The 25028-nt window shown below is 41.5% G+C and overlaps 1 protein-coding gene and 1 pseudogene across 1 annotated transcript in view; both read left to right on the top strand.

The window, feature by feature from the left end:
- Nucleotides 1–25028, top strand: part of LOC130113067 (uncharacterized) — a 1140561-nt gene that overhangs the window by 274201 nt on the left and 841332 nt on the right. The gene's annotated exons all lie outside the window — the stretch shown is intronic.
- The window catches only part of LOC130113251 (Ig mu chain C region membrane-bound form-like), a 90564-nt pseudogene continuing 80354 nt past the window's right edge, over nucleotides 14819–25028 (top strand).

Genomic DNA, 25028 nt, shown 5'->3' with positions numbered 1-25028 from the left:
GAGGCACAAAGTTGAGTTTTCAACTTTTTTCTCTCTCTTCTACAGGTGTGAACAGTGAGCAGTTGAATCAACCAGCGTCTCTGACTGTCCAGCAGGGACAACCACTGACCATCACCTGTCAGGTCTCTTATTCTGTTAGTAGCTATTTCACAGCCTGGATCAGACAGCCTGCAGGAAAAGGACTGGAGTGGATTGGAGTGAAAAGTACTTCATACACATTCTACAAAGAGTCACTAAAAAACAAGTTCAGTATCTCTTTAGCAGCTTCCAGTAAGACAGTGACTCTAACAGGACAGAATATGCAGCCTGAAGACTCAGCTGTGTATTATTGTGCCAGAGACACACAGTAACACAAACCACTGGTAGACCTGTACAAAAACCCTCTCTGCCCCTGACCAGTTAAGAGATGATCCACCAGATGACACAACCTCAACCCACTAAAAACTTCAACCACTGTTTCCTGATGAAACACAAAAACACCCTTTGAATAAATGTAAAAGTAAAAAAACTGGAGGGAAAATAGCATTCTATTGAGAGCATCTAAACAAATATGTAAAAATGTACTAATCTTACTCGAATTCACATCTTATTCTTGCCCAAATAAATGGTTGCCATATTAGGACTATAAGAAACTTTATATTTTGCTCTACATTTCCAGAAATGATTTGATGTTGAGGTCCAAAGCACACTACGTCTTCACTAAAACAGGACTTATATGGCATGACTGCATTGCTATGTTAGCATAGCTTTGTGTATTTAGCATATCTATGCTAACATAACATAGCTATATTAACATTAATGATATGCACAAGTCATGCTTATGAACAGTTATTGTAACGTATTCATGAAGTTCTATCATGTTTGCAATTATTTTAGAAAGGATCATTTAATCATTAAACATCTTATATCTGTTTCTTAATTTAGTCCTTATTTTTTTTGCCATCTGAAGTTTCGTCCAGTTTACCTCAAACACCACCATGTGTTGTGTAGTTGTGCTGCTGCTGCAGGCAGACAGTTGCTGTCACTTTCCTCATTTATTCTTCTGGTTCTTTTAGAAAAGCTGAGCAAAACACGCGGTTGTTCAGTTGCATGCAGGGTTGCCCACCCTCCCGGGTTGGCCCGGAAGTCTCCCGGACAGCAGCAAATCCAATCCGGGACATTTTTTGACCATCTGAAATTCAAGAATGTGTTAAAATTGATATTGTAGCGAAGTCGCTACCCCGTCAGAATTGTGCCGTCCTGTTTTACCCATCAGGCACTGCGTGCAGATTGTCAGTTGTTACTAAATGTTTTGTAAGTGTTTTATGTGGTTTTATGTGTTTATGTGATTACTATTTGTTGTGGTGTAATTGTAGTTGTCATTCTGTTGTGTTGTGTAACCTTGGTACTGAAACCCTGAACAACTTTGTTGTTCGAGTAGATGACCACCATGTATTGAGTCACATTTCTCGTAGGTTTTAGTTTCTGCGAGAGTTCAATAAAGGGGCTGTAAAGTTACCTTTGTCGTTGCTTCTACGTTTGCCACACTGGAGTCAGAAGCGGGATTGCAGCCAATACCCACAAATGGAAGATGGCAACGTCAAGAAGAAGCTTCGATGTAGAGCTCCGCCAGACTGAGAACTTCATCGAGTGTCTGGAAAAAGAGCTTTCCCGGGGAAAGAGCATCGCCGCTCGGAAGGAGATGTCCCGCGGAGGAAGGGCCGACGGAGCCAACGCCCCCCCCGTCCTTCAGGACCTGACACCGCCGGCCGGTTCAGCGATTCGGAGGTGGCAACTGCCGCCGTGAAGTCGCGGCCCACTCTGATTTCAACGCCGACCACGTCACCGCCGGCCACCACCCACCCACTACCAACAGGCGTCATTCCACCGCCGGCCGACGCCATGTCATCGCCGGCCGCCGTTGTCTCTGTTGAGATATGACACCAGCGTATTTGTATGACTAATGTGTTACTGTACTATTATTTTGTTTACGACTTTGTTTGTCCACAAGTGGGCGGTGTGGCGCTTGCATGCGCGGATTGATTACGGCACTGAGACGCTGTTCATTTTCTTCTTCTCCCAAAACTACCGAATAAACAGAGGCTGCATTTTTCCCTCCAGCAGAAGTTCGGTAGTCAGTACGATTCTTTACAACGGTTTAATAATCTACTTGATCTGCGCGGAGATAGACATAAAGTATTAGTCTAGTCTTCTAACAGGTTATGGGCCCAGATAACGTTGGATTATTTAGTAGTTTGATAAAAGAAGTACACGAAGTGTGATAACCTCGGATGTCGGGATGCGCGCAGGTTAGCACGGAGTAGCAAGTTAGCAGTGTGAAGCTAGTTAGCATCGAGAGAGGCTATCGGGAAGCTAACGGAACGCTAAGCTAAGCTAACGCTACCTAGGGAGATGGAGCGAAAGAAGAGCAGGTGGCCCACATTCAACGGACAGGCCGATGAGTATGAACTGTGGGAAGAGCGAATGCTCTGTTGCACGCATGGTGTGGGGCTGAAAACCACCATCCTTACCGAGCCCGCGGGACCTTTGACAGCGGAAGAGCAGGCCCTAGACGAGGAGCGGAACGCGGACGCCTACTGCGCATTGGCGCCTTTATTGGACAACACAAGCTTGGGACTGATCTTCAGAGAAACGAAGAACAACGGTAGAGAGAGTCTACGGGTGTTACGGGAACATTACACTGGTTAGGGCAGACCCCGGTTTGTCACTCTGTATGTAACATTGACTGGTCTAAAGAAAGCTGATAATGAGACGATAACCAAATCCGAGCTGAACAAATCATTACGGCTCTCAAAGGGGCGGGAGAAGCACCGAGTGAGGGGCTAATGATGGCCATGGTGATGAGGGGGTTACCCGAGAGATATAAGCCATTCACTCTAATGGTGACACATGGCGACAGTGAGTTGACATTGGGACAATTTAAGGCCAAATTGAGAAACTGTGAGGCGGCTGAAGATGTAGCTAATGCTACAGCATTGGACGAGACGTCCGAGAGGGTGATGAAGGCCCACGCAGCGCCTAAGAAAAAGCCAGTGAAACGCTGTGAGGGAGATGATGAACAAACGGTGTGCTGGCGATGCGGTGACAAAGGCCATAGGAAAACGGACTGTTCACGCAGCGTGTGGTGCAGCTTCTGCCGGGTCAAGGGTCACACGGACAATGTGTGCAAGAAGAAGGACCTTGCTGATGGAGCCAGGTGTGCACGCGAGCAAGGTGGCGGCGGCGGTGGTGGTCACGGAGCAGGTCGAGGTCAGGGACCGGGGAATGCTGCGGAAGAAGAGAACTACATCTTCAGAGTGCAGGCTGGAGAGACCAGCTCAGCAGGACCAGGACGACGGCAACAGTTCAAACCAGGATTGATTGTGGACTGTGGAGCTTCTTCCCACATAGTCAATGATAAGAAGAAGTTCAAGAGCTTTGACAGCTCGTTCGAGCCAGAGAAACACTGCATGGAGCTGGCGGACGGTAAGCGCACCTTTGGTGTGGTGCAGGGCAGGGGAGATGCTACGGTATGTCTGCTCGACAGTGAGGGGCGACGGTGTAGAGTGACACTGCGGAACGCACTATATATTCCATCGTACCCCCAAGAGCTCTTCTCTGTGAAGTCTGCGACAGCACACGGAGCCAGTGTGTTCTTCGAAGAGGGCAGAGATGCCCTGATGTCACCGGATGGTACCAGGTTTGACATTTTTGTACAGGGGAAAATGTACTATTTGCAAACTGAATGTGTTGTTGAAAAGTGCCATGTGAGCCATGATATAGAAACTTGGCATGAGATAATGGGCCACTGCAACTATGACGATATCATAAAGCTACAGGATATCACTGATGGTATGCATATAAAGGGTAAAGTGTGTAAACCTGACAAAGAGTGTGCAGTATGCATAGAAGGGAAGTTTACCCAAAACAGGAACAGGAAATCTACAGACAAAGCCAAGACACCACTGGAGTTGGTAAACACTGATTTAGCCGGTCCTGTGGCAAACGAGTCCATTAATGGTTTCAGGTACATGCAATCATTTACAGATGTGTGCACAGGGGCTGTGTGTGTTTATTTCTTAAAAACAAAGAGTGACACAGTGCAAGCGACCGAGAAATTTCTGGCAGATGTAGCTCCCTATGGGACAGTGAAATGCATAAGGTCAGATAATGGAACTGAGTTTACAGGCAAGGAGTTTCAAACCCTGTTGAGACGGAACAAAATAAGACATGAGACGTCCTGCCCATACTCTCCCCATCAAAATGGCGTTGCAGAGAGAGAAGGATGCACACTATTCGAGATGGCAAGGTGTATGCTAATAGATAGTGGTCTACCAAAGAGCCTCTGGCATTATGCTGTACAGGAGGCAGCCCACACCAGAAACAGATGCTTCAACAAGCACACAGGCACTACGCCATACACGGCAATGACAGGAAAAAAGTGCAACATGGCTAGAATGCAAAAGTTCGGGACAGAATGCTATGCTTACCAGCAGGACAAGGGAAAGTTAGATTCTAGATGTGAGAGGGGGCGTTTTGTAGGACACGACAAGAACAGCCCGGCCTACCTAGTCTACTACCCTGACCAAGAGAAAGTACAGAAACACAGACTAGTTAAATTTGTACACAAGGCAACTAGTGAAAATGAGACTCAGACACCAGGTCTGCACCCAGAAGACTGGGTAAGAGAGAGAAAGTCTGTTGAGACAGCTGCAACTCAGCCTAGAGTACAGAAAAATGTACAGACTGACGGTACACAGTCAGCACCCGAGGATGATGACGAGGAGCACCCAAGGGTGACATCACAAGCCTCAGCCAGTGGGAGGTACCCCCAAAGGGAACGCAACCCTCCGAGATACCTGATTGACTATAGTCAGGGCGACAGTGATGACAGCTCACTCACTACTATAGATTATGCATACAGGGCAGTGTGCGGTGTCCCTCTGACCTTTAAAGAGGCCATGGAATCGCCAGAATCAGAAAAGTGGTCCAGGGCAATGGACGAGGAAATGGAGTCTCTAAGAGACAACAAAACATTCACCCTTACGAAATTGCCAGAGGGCAAGAAAACAGTGGGAGGAAGGTGGGTGTATTCGATAAAGACAGATATAGACGGACACGACAAGTACAAGGCTAGATTTGTAGCAAAGGGATATAGCCAGAGAGCTGGGGTGGATTATGGGGAGACATTTTCGCCAACAGCCAACCTAACAAGTGTTCGAGTGCTTCTACAGAAGGCGGCTCAGTATGACTTGATTTTACACCAGATGGATGTAAAGACGGCCTATCTTCATGCCCCCATAGACTATGACATATACATGGAACAACCTGAGGGTTATATTGAGAAGGGAGAAAAACTAGTGTGTAAACTAGAGAAGTCAATCTACGGCCTCAAGCAGTCTGGCCGCAATTGGAATTTACTGTTACACGAGTGTTTGACAGGTGATGGTTTTACACAAAACCAATCAGACTGTACTCCAAGGAGTCAAAGGAAGGGAAAACGATCATTATAACCTGGGTAGATGATCTTATCATAGCATCAAGCAGCACAGAGATGCTGAGTAAAGTGAAAAAGATGCTGTCCACAAAATTCAGGATGAAAGATCTGGGCAGGTTAAAGTGCTTTCTTGGGATGGACTTCACTCAGTCCGCCAACTGTGTAACAGTTTCACAACAAAGGTACTCTGAGAAAATATTGGAGCGTTTTGATATGCAGGAGTGCAGGGTAAGAGAAACCCCATGTGAGCAGAAATTAGACTACTCAGAAGATGCACCAAAAATGTTAGATGTGAAAAAGTACAGAGAGGTGGTCGGGAGTCTAATATACTTAGCTACATGTACACGTCCAGATTTATGTTTTGTTGTGAGCAAGCTATCTCAGCATTTTGCAGAGCCTACTGAAGAGCAATGGGTGACAGTAAAACATGTGTTTCGTTACCTTAAGGGCACCACAGACAAACAGCTCTGTTACAGGAAGAGCGACGAGAAGCTTGGCTTACAGGCATATAGTGATGCCGACTGGGCTTCAGATACTGCGGATAGACGCAGCACATCAGGTTACTGTGTGAGCATGAGCAGGGGAAGTGCACTTATCTCTTGGAAAGCCAAGAAACAAGCTACTGTGGCACTTTCTACGTGCGAGGCGGAGTATATGGCTCTGGCTTTAGCCATCCAGGAATGTATTTATGTTGAACAGTTACTGGGAGGTATTGATTCATATGAATACAAGAGAACAGTGGTTTATAAGGACAACCAGGGGACAATAGCTTTAGCGAAGAACCCGGTGTGTAGGCAACGCTGCAAACATGTGGATATCAAATACCACTTTATAAGGTCTACCATAAGAGAGGAAAGGATGTCATTGGTGTATTGCCCTACAGACGAAATGGTTGCGGATGTAATGACGAAGCCCGCATCCAAGGTAAAACTGAAGACATTTGCTAAGGCAATGTTTGGTGTGTGAAATGTGAGTGGTATGGGTTATACCAAGTTTTTTTTATTTTGTTCTATAAATATGAAAAGGTATACAGTAAGCTCATGATTCATAAGTGGGAGTGTTGAGATATGACACCAGCGTATTTGTATGACTATGTGTTACTGTGTACTATTATTTTGTTTACGACTTTGTTTGTCCACAAGTGGGCGGTGTGGCGCTTGCATGCGTGGATTGATTATGTCACGGAGACGCTGTTCATTTTCTTCTTCTCCCAAAACTACCGAATAAACGAAGGCTGCATTTTTCCCTCCAGCAGAAGTTCGGTAGTCAGTACGATTCTTTATAACGGTTTAATAATCCACTTCATCTGCGCAGAGATAGACATAAAGCATTAGCCTAGTCTTCTAACAGTTTCCTGCATTAACCAAGGTGTTGTCTTACAAAGGAATGCAGGAAAACATCAGTCATGTTCTGTGCCTGGTGAGTGTCTGTAGATTTATTCTTTTACTGCCCCAGGCCGGAGTGGCCCTCATGTTTTAGTGACCCCTAGTTGTTATCTTTACTGCCCAAGGCTGGGGAGGCCCTCATGTGTTAGTGACCATTTGTCGTCTGCAGTGTGTGGGATTTAGTGGCCATGTGTGTGTGTCTGCAGTGAATGAGAAGTTTCATACACACAGAGAAGTGGAAAACTACAGAGTACCTACGGAGTGCACATGGAGTACTATTTGTACTCCACAATTCCCCCCTTTTGTTCATCATTGAACACCAAAAGGTAACATAGAAATAATACCAATCAGCACACATAACATGCATATACAGAAATAAGAAACCGCCATGAGAACAACCGGAATCGAAAGGGTTAACCAGTGTTCGTCATAAAGTATCATTCAGACGGGGGAGTCGCTGTCATTGGAGGATGTGTAGGAGGATTCAGAACCGAAGTCCTTGTGGGGGGGCGAGGAAAATCAGTGGTGGAGAGGGGGAAGACGAAACAAGGTCCCCGTCCTGTTGGGCAAGGAGGTGATAATACACGAGCTGAGTAGCAATAAGGCCGCGTATCACATGCCGAACTATGGGCACGATGCAGCAGGTGAGGAGTAGCAGGACACCCAGGAAAAGTGGTGCTGCTTCGGCCAGGCGAGTAAAAGACATCAGGACCCAGTATTAGCATCAGCATCTCCGACATGAACTGCACCGGATCTCTACCGGCCTCACTGCCGTCAAAAATGTTTAGTACATGGAGATTGGCCCTCCGAAAACGGTTCTCGAGGTCGTCGATTTGGTCCTGCAGAGACAGGTTTTGGGTTCGGACCATTTTGATGGTGGACTCAGCTGCAGTTAAACGTTCAAAGTTGTCACTGGTTACAGACTCCACAGAGGCAAGGCGATTTCGGACTCTCAAAGCCAAACCCAATTCTATGGTCTCCAGAGCTAGGAAGCTGGTGCTAGTCTCATCTAGACAACCAGAGGGGTCTTCATGTTGGAGGATTGGCTGGGCCAGGAGCAGACCACCCTCACCTCCTCTCTCACCCGGAAGCTAACTGGGACACCATGGAGACCATCCTTACACAGACACGGCTCCTACAGCCACGTTATGTGGCGGGTTGCTCTTAGTTCTGTCCAGCCGGGAGGTTGTCTTCCCGTGGAGCATACCCCGGGCCCCTGGACCCGGTACCACGGAAGTGGGGGTGTTACTCAGCCCGTCTGGAGGAGGGGGAGGAGCAGGTGATGACAATATCTGGAGGGAAAAACTTTCAGAGAGAAACTGCACAACACTGAAAACACTGTCATTCTAGGATTCTGAAGATTCGTAGTCAACTTGATTCAGTGTTCTTCAGATACTTCCGCTATGATCTAAGTTTGTATCCGTTTGTTTCTTATGAAGTAAAAAATCAAAGAAAGCTGTACAGAAGAAGGCTCACAACCATTCTAAATTTCAATTCCTCATTCCCACTACCCCTCTTTTTACACAAGAACAGAACACATTGTGCCAACCCATTTAACCATGAAGGAGAAGAGAAAAAAAATGAAAATATGATATGATCAGTTTGTATGTTAGTTGTTAGTAAACCAAAAACAATTTCATGCAGTCGAATGAATCGGACTTTCATTCCATACAAGCTGTCCACAAATGTTCCGAAGTCTGTACTGTTGTACTTATCTGAAATAAATTCTCTTTAAAACTAAAACAGATGAGGGATGATAAAGATAGTTGTCTCAGATCCTGAACGTTCAAATAAAACCTAAATGAATAAAATCATAAGGTATCTTGTAAATCATTGAAACAATGAGCTGTTTGAAGACAAGAAACAAATGCCCCCCACCTTAACCAAATGAAACAACAAGAAGCCCCTTTTCAAGGCCCCAAAAAGAGGGAGGGGGTTTCAAAGAAAAGAAATGCTCAATTAACAATACAAAGAAATTGATGTAATCAGTTAAAACCAAATAAATCAAACCAAAAATGAGTCTTATGAGGAGGCTCAAACTCATGGTAAAAAAATAACATAAACATAGCCATAGCATAGACCTTTAAAACGCAGGACTCAGTAGGTTTCATTCATATTCAAATAAAATGTAATCGTCCTCCACACAAGAAGTTGTCAAAGAAATGAATACCCTCTTTAAAAAAAAGAACAACATCATAAAATTCACACCTTAGTGTTGAAAAACAAAACAAGTTCAATTTAACACAGAGGAAAGTCAACATAAAAACAAATAAACCAATGGGTGTCTTCTAATGGAAAGAAAAACAACAACAGCTTAAAACAACATAACTGTGGTTTACACTGTCCCTGTTACTCTCAAGGCAACCCCCCATTCCCCCAAGGTGTGAAGTGGGTAGGCAGTTGGTTCCCACCAGTTATTCTTTAAAAAAAATCCCAGTAACAGAAAGAAAAACAGAATAGGTAAAATTACAAATATTGCAACTGTGGCGTTGGACATAATAGAGTTCTGCTTAACAGTTCAGAAAATAAAATAGGGACAGGAAATCCTTCGGTTTAGGGGAATCCTAAAAGAAGTGAGGACAGGATCAAGTTAACGTGAAAAATACACCGCAAAAACTTTTCAATGCAACAAAAACAAAAAACAAAAACCAAATGGATATATCACATTTTATATGAGGTACCTCAGAAAGAAAAGAAATAGATTTCTTGAAAGGATTTAAATAATTAATGCTTTAGGTTGGTGACTTTCTAAAGCCAGTTGCCAATCAAACAGGAACAAAAACAGGGTTGGGTCGGATAAGGATGCTAAACGAGGTGGTCTCTGAAGACTCCTCTCACACCCCAATTGTCAGGAAAACAAAAGGTTTGGAAAAGCCAAAACAAAACCTCCCCCAGCTTTTATATCCCCATTTAAGCCACTCTCAAGGACTTGCAACTTCTAAACAACACAAAATGGCCAGACGGACAAACACCACAAAACAAACTATGAACACACACACAGACAAGTCATGTCAAACACAAAAGTCAGTCAGGGTCAGTCAAGGTGCGGTTTGGTACCAATGGTTTTGTGTCATAGTCCTCTGTAGCTTTTTCTTTCCCTACTTTCACACTCTTTCTTTTCCGAGTATTCAACATTATTCTGACCAGTACATCTATTTGTTCCCGTAAGGACTTCCACCGGGGCTTCTCTTCACCCTTTTCACCCGCCACAAATACCTTCCCAACGGAACGGCGTCCTCCGCCTTTCTCTCTCCCAATATAATAGCTTCTTCTAACCTCCTTTGTTCTTCCTCCCTTCGTCTCGCCTTTGCCTTGGGACCCTCATTTTTTTGGTTCGTCATCATTTGTATCAGTATGTCGCTCTGCTTCTGCAGGGACTTCCACTGCGGTCCGCCCCCGCTTTTTTCTCCTTCTTCTTTTTCCATTCTACCTTTTACGTCTCCTGTCTATCTGTTAGGGACTCCAACCCTTTACCTATTGTTTAGGGACTCCAACCCTTTACCTATTGTTTAGGGACTCCAACCCTTTACCTATTGTTTAGGGACTCCAACCCTTTACTCTATTTAACCTATTGTTTAGGGACTCCAACACTTTACTCTATTTAACCTATTGTTTAGGGACTCCAACCCTTTACTCTATTTGACGTGTACCTCCTTTGGGGGTCCTCAATTCCCCGGGAGAGTCTTTCCCAGCCATTACCTCACCCCCTCGTCAGAGAGTGAGTGGGTGCGCCACTACCTAGGATCTTAGACAGAGGACTCTAACCTCTTCTACCGATAATCTCCTTTTTACTCTTACCGTAGGGGACTCCAACCCCCTCCTCTTTTGTTAAACTGGCCGCCTTCTCCTTCCCGAGCTTAGTACAATTTAGTAATTCAGTCCAATATGCAGATTTCGTTAAAACAGGTTCTGCTTATCTTATTCGTATTGTGGGTCGACCCCAAGCTCGGGAGGTGTCGGCGGGCAGCCACACTGTCCAATTAGGACCGCTTCTTCACATCCCGGACGAGCCCCGAATTTATTGAGAATCACCTTCGTGGTCCTCGTCCCCGGGTCCGTTGATGTGAAGAAAACAGCCACCACGTCTTAGGAGATTAAAATGATTTTATTGAGTACAGATCTGGAGACACACTGCCAATCCGTCGTGTGTGTCTGACTTCTTTGTGTGTCCTGGTGGGTTATATAGACCCCCCTGCTTCTCTTTCACGACACCTCTGGTCTTGATTATCCTATCAATAGAACCTTTTGGTGGTTGAGCTTTAAGAAGTGCTCGTCCTGTTTTAACCTACTGATCTTAGCTGGGGGTCCTCCTCGTACCAGACACGGTGTCTCTCCCAAGGCCCCAGGGGAGGGCAACCCCCTCCCCTACCCACATTCTTGTGGGAGACCTGTAATATATTGGTCTACATGAATGTGTCTTCTTCACCCTCTGTTCTGGTTACATACATTGGTTACATACTGAGTAATACAAAATACACTCGGATTATATTTAATATCAATCAACACCATCCTACCCTCACTCATGAACAAGACCCCGAGATATTTGAGCTCCTCCACTTGAGGGAGCAACTCATCCCCAACCCGGAGGGAGCAACCCACCATTTTCCGGTAGAGAACCATGGCCTCAGACTTGGAGGTTCTGACTCTCATCCCGGCCATTTCACAAACCGCCCCACTGCGGCGCTGGAGGTCGCGTTCTGATGAAGTAAAAAAAAAACCATCATCTCCAAACAGCAGAGATTCAATTCTGAGGTTCCCAAAATGGAAATACTCCTCACCTTGGCTGTGCCTTGAGATCCTGTCCATGAATATCACAAACAGAATTGGAGACGAGGGACAAGCTTGGCGGAGTCCAACACCCACCGAAAACATGTTTGACTTTGTGCCGAGAATGCGGACACAGCTCTCACTTTGGTTATACAAAGACTGGGTGGCTTGTTGTAACTGCCCCGGTACCCCATACTCCTTCAGTACTCCTAACAGAGTGCCCCGGGGTACAAGGTCGTAAGACTTCTCCAAGTCCACAAAACACATGTAGACTGGCCTGAGCACTTCCACAAGGGTAAAGAGTTGGTATGTTGTTCCACAGCCAGGACGGAATCTGCATTGTTCCTCCTGGATCCGAGGTTCGACAATCGGTTCGAGCCTCCTTTCCAGCACCCTAGAGTACACTTTCCCAGGGAGGCTGAGCAATGTGATGCCCCGATATTTCGAGCACACCCTCTGGAATATAATTTGAGAGGGAAATTAAACTTCAAGAAATTATGTGTTCGTACAACTTTGAAGAGCATGGGGATTTCAATCTGTGGGGTAAAATTGTGGAACAGTCTGACCATGGAGCTCAAAGAAAGTACAAACATTACACAGTTCAAGAAGAAGTACAAAGGTCTGATTATTTTTTATTTTCCTTTCTTAATTTATGTTTATTTACTTACCAGATTCATTTCCACTATTCACTGATTATACCTCCACAGGGAGTGTAGTTTAGGTGCTATTATACAGGTAGTCCTGTAGATGGCAGTCAAAGCGCACAAATGAAAGGTCTCTGGTATCTGTGTAGCTGTAGTTTAAGTTGTATTAACAGAATGTTGAGTGTTTTGGAGGCATTATTTTGATTGTTAGATTGCTGGTTGGCATACTGCTGTGCAGCTGGCTGGGCTCCGTTTTCTCAGTGGCCGGCGTGGGGTGACATGTGGCCAGCGGAGGTGCAGCATGCATCACCTGAATTTTGGTGGCGTTTCGCTCAGTAGGAGACACATACTACTATGTTTATGTGTGTGATTAACTTCTAATGCGTTTGTGTGTTCAGTTAAGTAACTGTCATGATAAAGGAGAGACCAATGGCTACTAATGTTTTGCATGATGTGTTGGTTTATTGTCAATGTATTTGGGTTTGATGGTTTAGGATTGTGTTTGCTGATTGGTGGACCTTTCTCATGGATACTTGCCTGTAGTGTTTGACTTTACCTGTTTAACACTAGAACGACCGGGATTTCACTCCTACCTAAAACCACCATGGGCGGTCAAATTATGGCTGGTTTTTAAACTTTATATCTGTCAAGATAAATACCCAACTGAGATATTAATGCATTAGATACTATGTTAGTATGTCTGTTAGGATATTTACTGGATACCAATGATTTTTTTTAACGAAGAAAGGATCTCTCTCTCTCTCTCTCTCGCTCTCTCTTTCTCTCTCTGTATGTGTATATACACTACCGTTCAAAAGTTTGGGATCACCCAAACAATTTCGTGTTTTCCATGAAAAGTCACACTTATTCACCACCATATGTTGTGAAATGAATAGAAAATAGAGTCAAGACATTGACAAGGTTAGAAATAATGATTTGTATTTGAAATAAGATTTTTTTTACATCAAACTTTGCTTTCGTCAAAGAATCCTCCATTTGCAGCAATTACAGCATTGCAGACCTTTGGCATTCTAGCTGTTAATTTGTTGAGGTAATCTGGAGAAATTGCACCCCACGCTTCCAGAAGCAGCTCCCACAAGTTGGATTGGTTGGATGGGCACTTCTTTGAGCAGATTGAGTTTCTGGAGCATCACATTTGTGGGGTCAATTAAACGCTCAAAATGGCCAGAAAAAGATAACTTTCATCTGAAACTCGACAGTCTATTCTTGTTCTTAGAAATGAAGGCTATTCCATGCGAGAAATTGCTAAGAAATTGAAGATTTCCTACACCGGTGTGTACTACTCCCTTCAGAGGACAGCACAAACAGGCTCTAACAGGTACTATTTAATGAAGATGCCAGTTGGGGACCTGTGAGGCGTCTGTTTCTCAAACTAGAGACTCTAATGTACTTATCTTCTTGCTCAGTTGTGCAACGCGGCCTCCCACTTCTTTTTCTACTCTGGTTAGAGCCTGTTTGTGCTGTCCTCTGAAGGGAGTAGTACACACCGGTGTAGGAAATCTTCAATTTCTTAGCAATTTCTCGCATGGAATAGCCTTCATTTCTAAGAACAAGAATAGACTGTCGAGTTTCAGATGAAAGTTCTCTTTTTCTGGCCATTTTGAGCGTTTAATTGACCCCACAAATGTGATGCTCCAGAAACTCAATCTGCTCAAAGAAGTGCCCATCCAACCAATCCAACTTGTGGGAGCTGCTTCTGGAAGCGTGGGGTGCAATTTCTCCAGATTACCTCAACAAATTAACAGCTAGAATGCCAAAGGTCTGCAATGCTGTAATTGCTGCAAATGGAGGATTCTTTGACGAAAGCAAAGTTTGATGTAAAAAAAATCTTATTTCAAATACAAATCATTATTTCTAACCTTGTCAATGTCTTGACTCTATTTTCTATTCATTTCACAACATATGGTGGTGAATAAGTGTGACTTTTCATGGAAAACACAAAATTGTTTGGGTGATCCCAAACTTTTGAACGGTAGTGTATTTGTGTGGAGCATTTTACTAGTTGGTATATACAGTACAAAACACCTTGTAGTTCCTCTGCTTTGCTGCTCAGGACATCCACCTGTCAGTTATTTGAGTGAAGCAGGTGTTTTATTGTGCAAGACGGACACATCAAAACAGCCCAAATGTACTCCACATACAAAGTAATCCTTCACATTCACTTTCTCAAGCTGGAATTAAAATGATCCAGCAATCCAGTCTTTCACTGAAATCTAAGACTGGCACAAAGAACATGTCCACTTCTGTATTTGTGTCAGGTCACCAAGTTGTTATTCAAATCTCTCTTGAGAAAGAAATGTAAGGTTTTGCTGTGTGTGTTCAGGGAAGATTATTAGAAAACCAGCAATCAAGCTCTATTCATATTTACATAAGACTAGTGACTATTCCTGGAACACTTTAGTATGTAGGTGTCCTATTCTATGCAAAGTATACTTCCTTGTTAGTCCTCTATAAGAAGTTCATACCAGGCTCTTAGTTGGACCAGAAGAAGAGCAGCTCCCAGCAGTTCAACTTCAACACAAATCATGTTGTCTGTAGCTCTGCTGCTGCTGCTGCTGGCAGCTGGATCCTGTGAGTCTCTTTGAGGGAGAAACATTCAGGGCCACAAAGCTTCTTCTGTTTATCCTTTCTGCACTGAGGTACAAAGTTGAGTTTTCAACTTTTTTCTCTCTCTTCTACAGGTGTGAACAGTGAGCAGTTGAATCAACCAGCGTCTCTGACTGTCCAGCCAGGACAACCACTGACCATCACCTGTCAGGTCTCTTATTCGGTTAGTAGCTACGCGACAGCCTGGATCAGACAGCCTGCAGGAAAAGGACTGGAGTGGATTGGATATGGAAGAATCGGTTACAGCACATACTACAAAGAGTCACTAAAAAACAAGTTCAGTATCTCTTTAGCAGCTTCCAGTAAGACAGTGACTCTAACAGGACAGAATATGCAGCCTGAAGACTCAGCTGTGTATTATTGTGCCAGAGGCACACAGTAACACAAACCACTGGTAGACCTGTACAAAAACCCTCTCTGTCCCTGAACAGTTAAGAGATGATCCACCAGATGACACAACCTCAACTCACTAAAAACTTCAACCACTGTTTCCTGATGAACCACAAAAACACCCTTTGAATAAATGTAAAAGTAAAAAAGTGGAGGGGAAATAGCATTCTATTGAGAGTATCTAAATAAACCTATTTATGAAGAAATATATAAAGGTTTACAAATCTTATCTAAATTCACATCTCATTCTTCTCCAAATAAATGGGTGCCATATTAGGACTATAAGAAACTTTATATTTTAATAATAATACCACTAAATTAAACTTCTATAGCGCTTTTCTAACACTCAAAGTGGCTTTACAATAAACGGGGTGAAAGAAGACAACAGATAAACACAACAGACATACAGGGGTGGAGGGGAAGGGGGGCTACGAGAGGGAGAAGCAGCAGCCACACACGGCGGCAGCAGTACTCTCCCACTTAAACACTCACAAAAGGGCAAGAAAAACAAAAAACCACAGCAGTGTAGACGTTGGTGTTGTGTAGGGGTTTACCCCACAGACCCGAGGTATCCACTAGGTGGCACTATTTACCCCATAGCTGGGGGCTGGGTGGTGGGCATCAGGGAATATCCACACACCCCGGCGGGCCTGCGTACCGCACGTCTAGGAGCCAGACCTCCTCCGAGTCCCTTGTAGACCAGCCAGGGTCCAAGATGTAGCCAGTTACGAGAAGAAGGATGCTGGCGTCATGGGAAATGTTTGGCATCTGATACTGACGCACGACGCACCCTTAGCGTCTGTGTGAGACGCACCAGGCTTTCACCTGACTTTAAATTGAACACATCCGCCGCAATATGTGATGCTCAGAGAGGTAAAGGTAAAGGAAAGATCAGCAATAATGTGTATTTGAATAAAATAAAGGACGTCAGACCAAAACTTTTTAGTATGTGTACAATACCAAAACAGATGCAGAGCAGTTTCAGGCATAGTAACACAAAACGAGCAACCAATATCAACATCATTTTTAAGCCTTTTAAGATATAATTTAGCAGGGTAGAATCTATGAGTTAGTTTAAACGTGATTTCTCTCACTTTATTAGTTAACAGGTATTTGAGAGGCAAAGTCCAAACTCTTTTCCAAGGAATGTTCTCCACAAATGTTTCCTAGAAAAATTTTACATAAGGTATTGATACTATATCTCTTTGGAATGAAGCTCTAACACATCTATTTCTACTTTTACGATAATTTGAAACACAGTTTACTGATTACAGATCCATCCAGCTCTATAGAGGGAACAACAAAAACACTTAATTTTGAGTCTCTTATCAGCATCAGAGCACCATAAGGAATGGCAACAAAAACAACTGCATACTCCTTTGGAGGTACTGAGATTTTTAAATTTTGATAAAAATTCAGAGTAATTCAGCAAGTGACCTTCTGAGTTAAGCAGTTCACCCACCAACCTAATATCATTGTTAAACCAGTTTCCAATGAATAATGAGTGATTTTTATAAACGATATTCCTGTTGTTCCATATAAAGTATTTACGAGGAGAGAAGTTGTGTTTATGTAGGAGAGACCAAGCCAACAGAGATTGCTTATGAAAGTTTAATCATTTTACGGGTATTTTAAGAATATCATAATTGCATTGTAGAACAAATTTCAGGCCACCTATTATAGAAAAAATATAATTAGGGATGAAATTCCATAAGGAAGTGGTGTTTTTCACGAACTGTCTTATATAATTACTCTTAAATATATTGTTTAATGTTGTAAAATCCAAAATGTTTAATCCTCCACAATCAGTAGTATTCATAATAAAAGTTCTTTTTACAAAATGTTTCTTGTTATTCAAACAAAAGGTTATCAATATTTTTTGCAGTTGAATTCTCAACAGGGAAGGAAAGAGCGACATAAGTTAGTCTTGAAATGCCTTCAGCTTTTGAGAGAAGACGTCTCCCTCTTAATGATAGCTCTCTCTGTAACCATTTATTAAATTTTTTGCCTGGCCTTTCAATGACTGGCTCAAAATTCAAAGAACATCTTACAGATTCATCTATTCTAATATTTACACCCAAATATGTAACTTGATTCTTAATTGGAATACCACATACAGATGGCATTTTATATGTCTTGATAGGCATTAATTCACATTTGTTCGTGTTTAAACATAAACCGGAAGCATTGGAAAATTCTTAATAAGGTCCAAATCATGAGGAATTTGAGTAGTATCTTTTAAGAAGAGGACTGTATCGTCTCCCAGCTGACTGATGAAGACCTGTCTGTCCGCAACCACTACACCCTGCAAATCACTATTGGAACTGTAAGTAGCAAGAAGTTGTGCAGTGATCAAAAAGTGATAAGGGGAAATGGGACCACCTTGTCTAACTCCGCGATAAAGGTTGAACTTGGAGAAGTACTATATTCTAACTTAATTGAGCTACTACCGTTATTATAAAGAGTTTGATAGTTTTACAAAAGAAGTCCACGAAACCAAACTTTGATAGGGCTTTGATAGGGCAAAAGTAGTTAACGTTGATTGTTAAGTACTTGGAGTTGACCTAGTAGATTGTAACATGTCTGTTGCAGAGATTAATGCACATTTTTGCAGAGCTACCAAATAGAGATGTTCCTACGATGCCATCTTGGTCCTTCCCCAACCGCCATAAAATTTAAGATGATAAAGACGAAGAAGATGACGGGACGAGGAAACATGGAGGTGAGTGAAATTACAAATACAGAACAAGAGGAGGCATCCAAACCAACACAAGATGGAGGAGATGAATTTGTTACTAAAAGGGTTGCAACTTCTGTTGTGTGGACATGGTTTGGCTTTAGAAAAGCCAACACCAAACAGAAAACTATACTCTGCAAACTGTGTCACATGACAGTCATTGCTGGAGGTGGACATACTTTTAAGTCAAGTGTTGTCCCACTGTACTGCCCTGTATTTTTGTTCAGCCCTTCCACTCAATACCAATACTGTGGTGGTAGTAGTGAGTGGAAGGGCTGAACAAAAATACCTGAGACCTATAAGGGGCACCAATTCCCCAACACACACACACACACACACACACACACACGCACACACAAACACACACATTGGTGGTTTAATTTATAAAGAGAGGGCGACTGAAAGAGCCAGTTGAAGCTCGTGTAAGTCGTAATTTGGTGTTAATCATGAATGCCATTAACTTAAATTATGCTTAAAGTATGCCTAAATTAAAATGTTAGATTGTCTAATTTTGGGCCATGACAAAGTTAGTGTAGTACAATTCTAATTTCTAATGCTCTAATATTTTCTTTTGTTTTAGTTGTTTTTATAACTGTAAGCAATATTGTATGAAAACCAAGAATAACAATAAGCAAAGAGGCAGACAATTTGACACAAATCTGATCTTATCTTTTGTGTACAAGCTGCTGAGTACATCTGAGTGACCGATTAGTGTATAGGATTTACTGCAATATATAATCCGGTAGAAGATAAACAAAAACACTTTAAAACCTGTTCTTTTACCATGCTGGTCAGGACTTCCACCTTTAAGTTACCTGAATGAATCAGACTTGTTATTGTCTGAGACAAATGCACCAAAACAGCCCAAATGTCCTCCACCTACAAAGTAAACCTTCCCACTGACTTTCTCAAGGTCGGAAATGAAATGATCACGACACTGAAATTTTCACTGAAATCAAAAATTTGATGAAGCCAAAAGGAGCACTTCCATATTCATCTTAATTAACCAACTAGCATACTGTCCACATCTGCCTTCAGAAAGAAATGTAAGGTTTGCTGTTAAATGCAGACAATTTGGACACTTTGTTTGTGAACTAGACTCCATAGTTCACAATACTGGATATACTCCAAAACTAGGACAAAACCATTTGAATGATTATGACCCTCTCTTAAACGTGTTTAATGATTAAGCATAAAATACGGCAATTGCAATCTGTTAATATTTGTAAATAAGTACTCCATGTTCTTTGAATACATTAGTAGCCACCTATTACACCAGTTGCTCGTGCTATGGAGATCTGCTTGAAGATGGGCTGTAGCAGCGTCCTTATTAATTATTCCTAAATATTTTTGTATCGTCCGCAAAAAGGTATGAATCAGATTGTATCACACTTGGTAAATCATTTATGTAACCTGCACGACAGGGGAATGGGCCTATGCTTGCGCAGGGACAGTTTACAGTCTAATGTCTAAGTTCAGTGGAGATTGGTGTAGGTTTTTTTCTAGACCAGATTCTAGTACTCACCCCAAAGACAACACACACACTCGTGGGTATAGTTTACAATAAAAAACAATTTATTTCAACAGTTCAAAGTCAAGTTATTTCAATATCAATACTAAATGAGATGTGTTATATATATATATATATATATATATATATATATATATATATATATATATATATATATATATATTACTCTATTATACTTTTTAAAAGTTCTTCCTAATATTCTATTTATTGTCTATATCTATCTATATTCTATTTTATACCCTTCTAATATATTACTTATGCAGCCATATTCTACACTAACAAATTAAACAAAACAATCCACAATAAAGTATGAGTGCACTCAAAGAAAATAATAAAGAAAAGAAAAGGGGGAATGATTCAGTCTTCCAATTTGTGCAAGGTGCAATGTCCAGATCCTACCACAATCACAGGGGCAAGTTAATGTAGAGGGCGATGATGATGAATCCAAATCCAGGGCGATGATGGGGGCAATCCAAAGGGGGTATCCAAGGGTTCCAAAAGGTGTAGCAAGGGGGGATTGTTCAGGGTACTAAAAAAAACCAGTCTGCACAAAATTGTACAGATTCCTTATTAATTGCAATCTCTATCAAACAATTACAAACAAAATAAAAATACCCAAATCTAGAGTCAATTCTCAGAATTAAATAATTTCCTACATATCACTAATATGCAGTTGAATGACAACAGCCTATTGCTGTAAGAACAGTTAAAAACAATGTCATCGCAGCCAGGCTGCATGACGGTCAGACGGCACTATCAACGTGAATTCACGTCCAGCTGGCTGCTATGGTTTCTATGGATGCCATGTAGCCCGAGTTGGCTCGGTGGCTAGTGGCAACAAGCATATTATTATATTAAAACGTCTAACATTCCTACATCAAATAAACCCTATGGATCGGGTGTCCTGACTGGTTTTAAAGCTCTGAATCATATGGGAAACTGCTAAGGATCATAGATATACATTTTAGCTGGGTTAGCTTAGCTTAGCAACCAATCGAAAATTGTCAGTCTTTAGATTTCAAGATTTTAAACTCTTAGCTCACCAGGATTCCAGCAGCGTACAAAACACAAGAGACAAGAGTCTTCCTTCTTCCTTCAACAGGAGATCATCTGTCTTTGGATAAAATCAAGATATCCTACGTAAATGGCTATGATTACATGGAACACAGAAAGCTGTTTACTTTTAGCTTTGGCTAGCGGCTCACCAAGGAAGCTTCGTGGGAGGGATCTTTATGTTGTAGCTCAAATGTCCTATAGTTCAAATATCCGTAGTTCAAATATCAATACTTAAAGTATCCATAGCCAAAGTTGTCTGTATTTCAAAATATCCGTATTTCTCTTCTCTTCCAGTCTTTCTCTCGTCAGATTCATTCTCTCTTCTCTATTGTTGACGGTTGTTTGTTATGGTTTAAACTCTGTAGCTCGTGTGCCTCCTAGAGGCTACTAGTTTAACTTACATATGTCACAGGGTACATGTAATCATGTGGGTTACATTTACATAGACAACAAAGAGTACAGGGCCCAACACAGAACCTTGTGGAACTCCAGAGGTCACTGGTTTCCATTTTGAAGTGGCCCCATTTACCACCACCTGCTGTTTCTTATTATGTAAAATAATCCTGTATCTCTGTCGTCTATGCCATAAGATTTGAATTTTGACAGCAGTCTTTTATGAGTAACTTTATCAAAAGCTTTTTGAAAGCCCATATAGTATATGCAATCAGCTGATTCCCCTCTATGCAAAGCTGCTGACCACTTATCAAGAACGGTAAGAAGCTGAAGTGTAGTCGATCTTCCAGATAAAAATCCATACTGCTTGTTACTAAATAGTCTGTTAGACTTCATTTGGTCAACAATATACTATGTCCTGATTAGTTTTTCCATTGTCTTACATGCTACAGATGTCAGACTAACTGGCCTGTAATTTCCTGGGAGTGACTTGTTTCCTTTTTTGAAAATTGCACTGATATGTGCCTCTTTCCAATCACAGGGTAAAGTTGATTCTTCTAATGATTTGTTACGCAGCATTGTTAGAGGTTCAGTAATCACACTAGTCAATTCCTTTAAGATACTAGGATGTAGCACATCTGGACGTGGTGATTTGTAGACATTAATATCATGTAGAAGCCGTTTTATATCTTAAAAAGTTATTATAAAACATTCTGTTTGCTGAACTTCCAATCTTGGCAACTCAGGTAATCACAAATACAGGTTCGATCACCAATACACTACTGAAATAATCTGACAGTATTTCTGCTTTTTCAGTATCTGTCTGTTTTTGGGGAGTTCTTATCCTGCTGATTACTATATAAATCTTCTACTGACGTCTTAATTTTTGTCTTCTTATTAATATAATTCCAGATAACCTTTGATTTCAGTTTAGATTGTCTTGCTAAGTCTTCTTCGTATAACTGTCTTAAATAACGTGTTCTTGTTCTCACAAAGTTTCTAATTCTTCAATATTGATGTTGTACCTCTGGTTTTTTACTTCTTATTGCCTTTCTCGCAAGAATATTTTTTTCTACAACTTTCCGTTTTGCAATACCGTCCAAGGGGAATTTATGCTTTTTATTCTGGGACCTGGTTTTACTGTTTGGTACGTACTTATCCTCTATTTCTTTCAACTTATCCTGTATTAATCTCTATTTTTCTTCAACACCATAATTAGATAGGTATTGTGTCCAGTCAAAGATTTCCAAATCTCTACGTGCTTCCTCAAAATTCCCCTTGTTGTAATTTTTTCTTGTTGTTTCATTTCTCACCGTTTTTGTGTAACAAATGACCTTAAACATTATGACACAATGATCACTTTTACCTAAAGGGCCTAAATACTGAATGTTATCTATCATTTTATCCTCATTTGTAACTAACTATAAGATCCAACACATGTGTTGTGTCATCACCTCGCCACCTTGTTGGTTCTTGCACATGTTGAAACAGCAATGCATTCTGAATACAGTCCAGAAACCCATTATCTAGTGATGTAAGATTATCCCCCTTTGCATCATTAAAATTCCAGTCTATATTTATCAAAATAAAATCACCCTTAATTAATTTATGTAAGTACTTTCGAGTTGACACCTCTTCCATTAGAACCAAAAGATTATTATTGTTAGTTTCTGTACCACTATCAGACCTATAAATTAAATCCACCATCAAAAACTCTTGGTTATTGCATTTGATCTCCACCAAAAAATTCTCTTCAAACTCTGTTGCTAATGCAATTTCTTTAACTTCTAATGATTTATGAATATAAAGCAGTAAACCTCTACCTCTATCTTTGTCTATATTCCTTGAAAATAAATTATAACGTTCTATATATCATCCAAATTAAATTCTGCTGGGCTCATTTTGTGCTTCTGATTTTTGGACTTAACTTCAGTAATTCCTATAATATGAATAAGAGGGAGTAATTTCAAATTAGCAATAAATTCAGGCATTTTGTTATGGCGTTGCTCTGCATTTGTACAGAGACACATAATGCTCTAAGGGTGGAGATTTACAGACATGCTGCGGTTTAACGCAGACAAGCATATGATCAAGTCACTGGGTGTTGGGGATTCTCACCACCCTCTTCTCCTTTAAGAACTTAAAAAGGACAAACACATAAATATATCATTACAATACGTTATAACACACCATACTTGTAACTAGAGTGAGATCTTGATATGTTATGAATTTGTTGTATGGTTATTTTGATTTAATTATCACAGGATAGGCACTCCCCTGACCGCACATCACTGACTGCACATAAAACAACTTGTGTTGTGGTCCTTGGCTTGGTGTGCATGACATCATTTGATCCTTGGGGAAAACTACTTGGGGAGCCCGGCTGTAGAGGAAGTGGCTTTACGTTTAACTGTTGCGTTATATTTTGGATAAGACAACCAACACGGGGAGCGCTGGAAAGGATAGGGCATAGATGTTCAGATGCCAGTGGAAATCTTTATGGCAGTAGAATGCAAGGGCTCATGGGAGTTACCAGAGGTGACAGCAACAGCAGGGCACATCTGGAAATGTCAAACTTAAAGCCAGAAGATTCTGCTGTGTATGACTGTGGCAGAGTGCTACAGTATTGGTAGGGAGTGGAAGGGCTGAACAAAAACACCTTTGAGACCTGTAGGGGGCACCAAGCCCCCAACACACACACACACACACACACACACACACATTGGTGGTTTAATTTATAAAGAGAGGGCGACTGAAAGAGCCAGTTGAAGCTTGTGTAAGTCATAATTTGGTTTTAATCATTAATACCATTAACTTAAATTATCATTAAAATATGCTTACATTAACATTTTAGATTGTCTAATTTTGGGCCATGACAAAGTTAGTGTAGTACAATTCTAATTTCTAATGCTCTAATATTTTATTTTGTTTTTTTATAACTGTAAGCAATATTGTATGAAAACCAAGAACGACAATAAGCAGAAAAGCAGCCAATTTGTGACACAAATCTGATCTTATCTTTTGTGTACAAGTTGCTGAGTACATCTGAGTGACTGATTAGTGTATAGGATTTACTGCAATATATAATCCAGTAGAAGATAAACAAAAACACTTTAAAACCTGTTCTTTTACCATGCTGGTCAGGACCTCCACCTTTAAGTTATCTGAATGAATCAGACTTGTTATTGTCTGAGACAAATGCACCAAAACAGCCCCAATGTACTCCACCTACAAAGTAAACCTTCCTACTGACTTTCTCAAGGTCGAAATGAAATGATCACGACACTGAAATTTTCACTGAAATCAAAGATTTGATGAAACCAAAAGGAGCACTTCCATATTCATCTTAATTAACCAACTAGCATACTGTCCACATCTACCTTCAGAAAGAAATGTAAGGTTTGCTGTTAAATGCAGACAATTTGGACACTTTGTTTGTGAAACTAGACTCCATAGTTCACAATACTGGATATACTCCAAAACCAGGACAAAACCATTTGAAAGATTATGACCCTCTCTTAAACGTGTTTATTGATTAATCATACAATACGGCAATTGCAATCTGTTAATATTTGTAAATAAGTACTCCATGTTCTTTGAATACATTATTGTGGCGGGGTGATTTTCTATGCAAAGTATACTTCCTTGTTAGTCCACTATAAGAAGTTCATACCAGGCTCTTAGTTGGACCAGAAGAAGAGCAGCTCCCAGCAGTTCAACTTCAACACAAACCATGTTGTCTGTAGCTCTGCTGCTGCTGCTGCTGGCAGCTGGATCCTGTGAGTCTCTTTGAGGGAGAAACATTCAGGACCACAAAGCTTCTTCTGTTTATCCTTTCTGCACTGAGGCACAAAGTTGAGTTTTCAACTTTTTTCTCTCTCTTCTACAGGTGTGAACAGTCAGCAGTTGAATCAACCAGCGTCTCTGACTGTCCAGCAGGGACAACCACTGACCATCACCTGTCAGGTCTCTTATTCTGTTAGTAGCTCCTGGACAGGCTGGATCAGACAGCCTGCAGGAA

This window comes from Lampris incognitus, chromosome 5 (assembly GCF_029633865.1).
Source record: "Lampris incognitus isolate fLamInc1 chromosome 5, fLamInc1.hap2, whole genome shotgun sequence".
Classification (NCBI taxonomy): domain Eukaryota; kingdom Metazoa; phylum Chordata; class Actinopteri; order Lampriformes; family Lampridae; genus Lampris; species Lampris incognitus.
The sequence above is the reverse complement of the archived record's forward strand: the minus strand, read 5'-3'. Positions and strand labels throughout refer to the sequence as shown.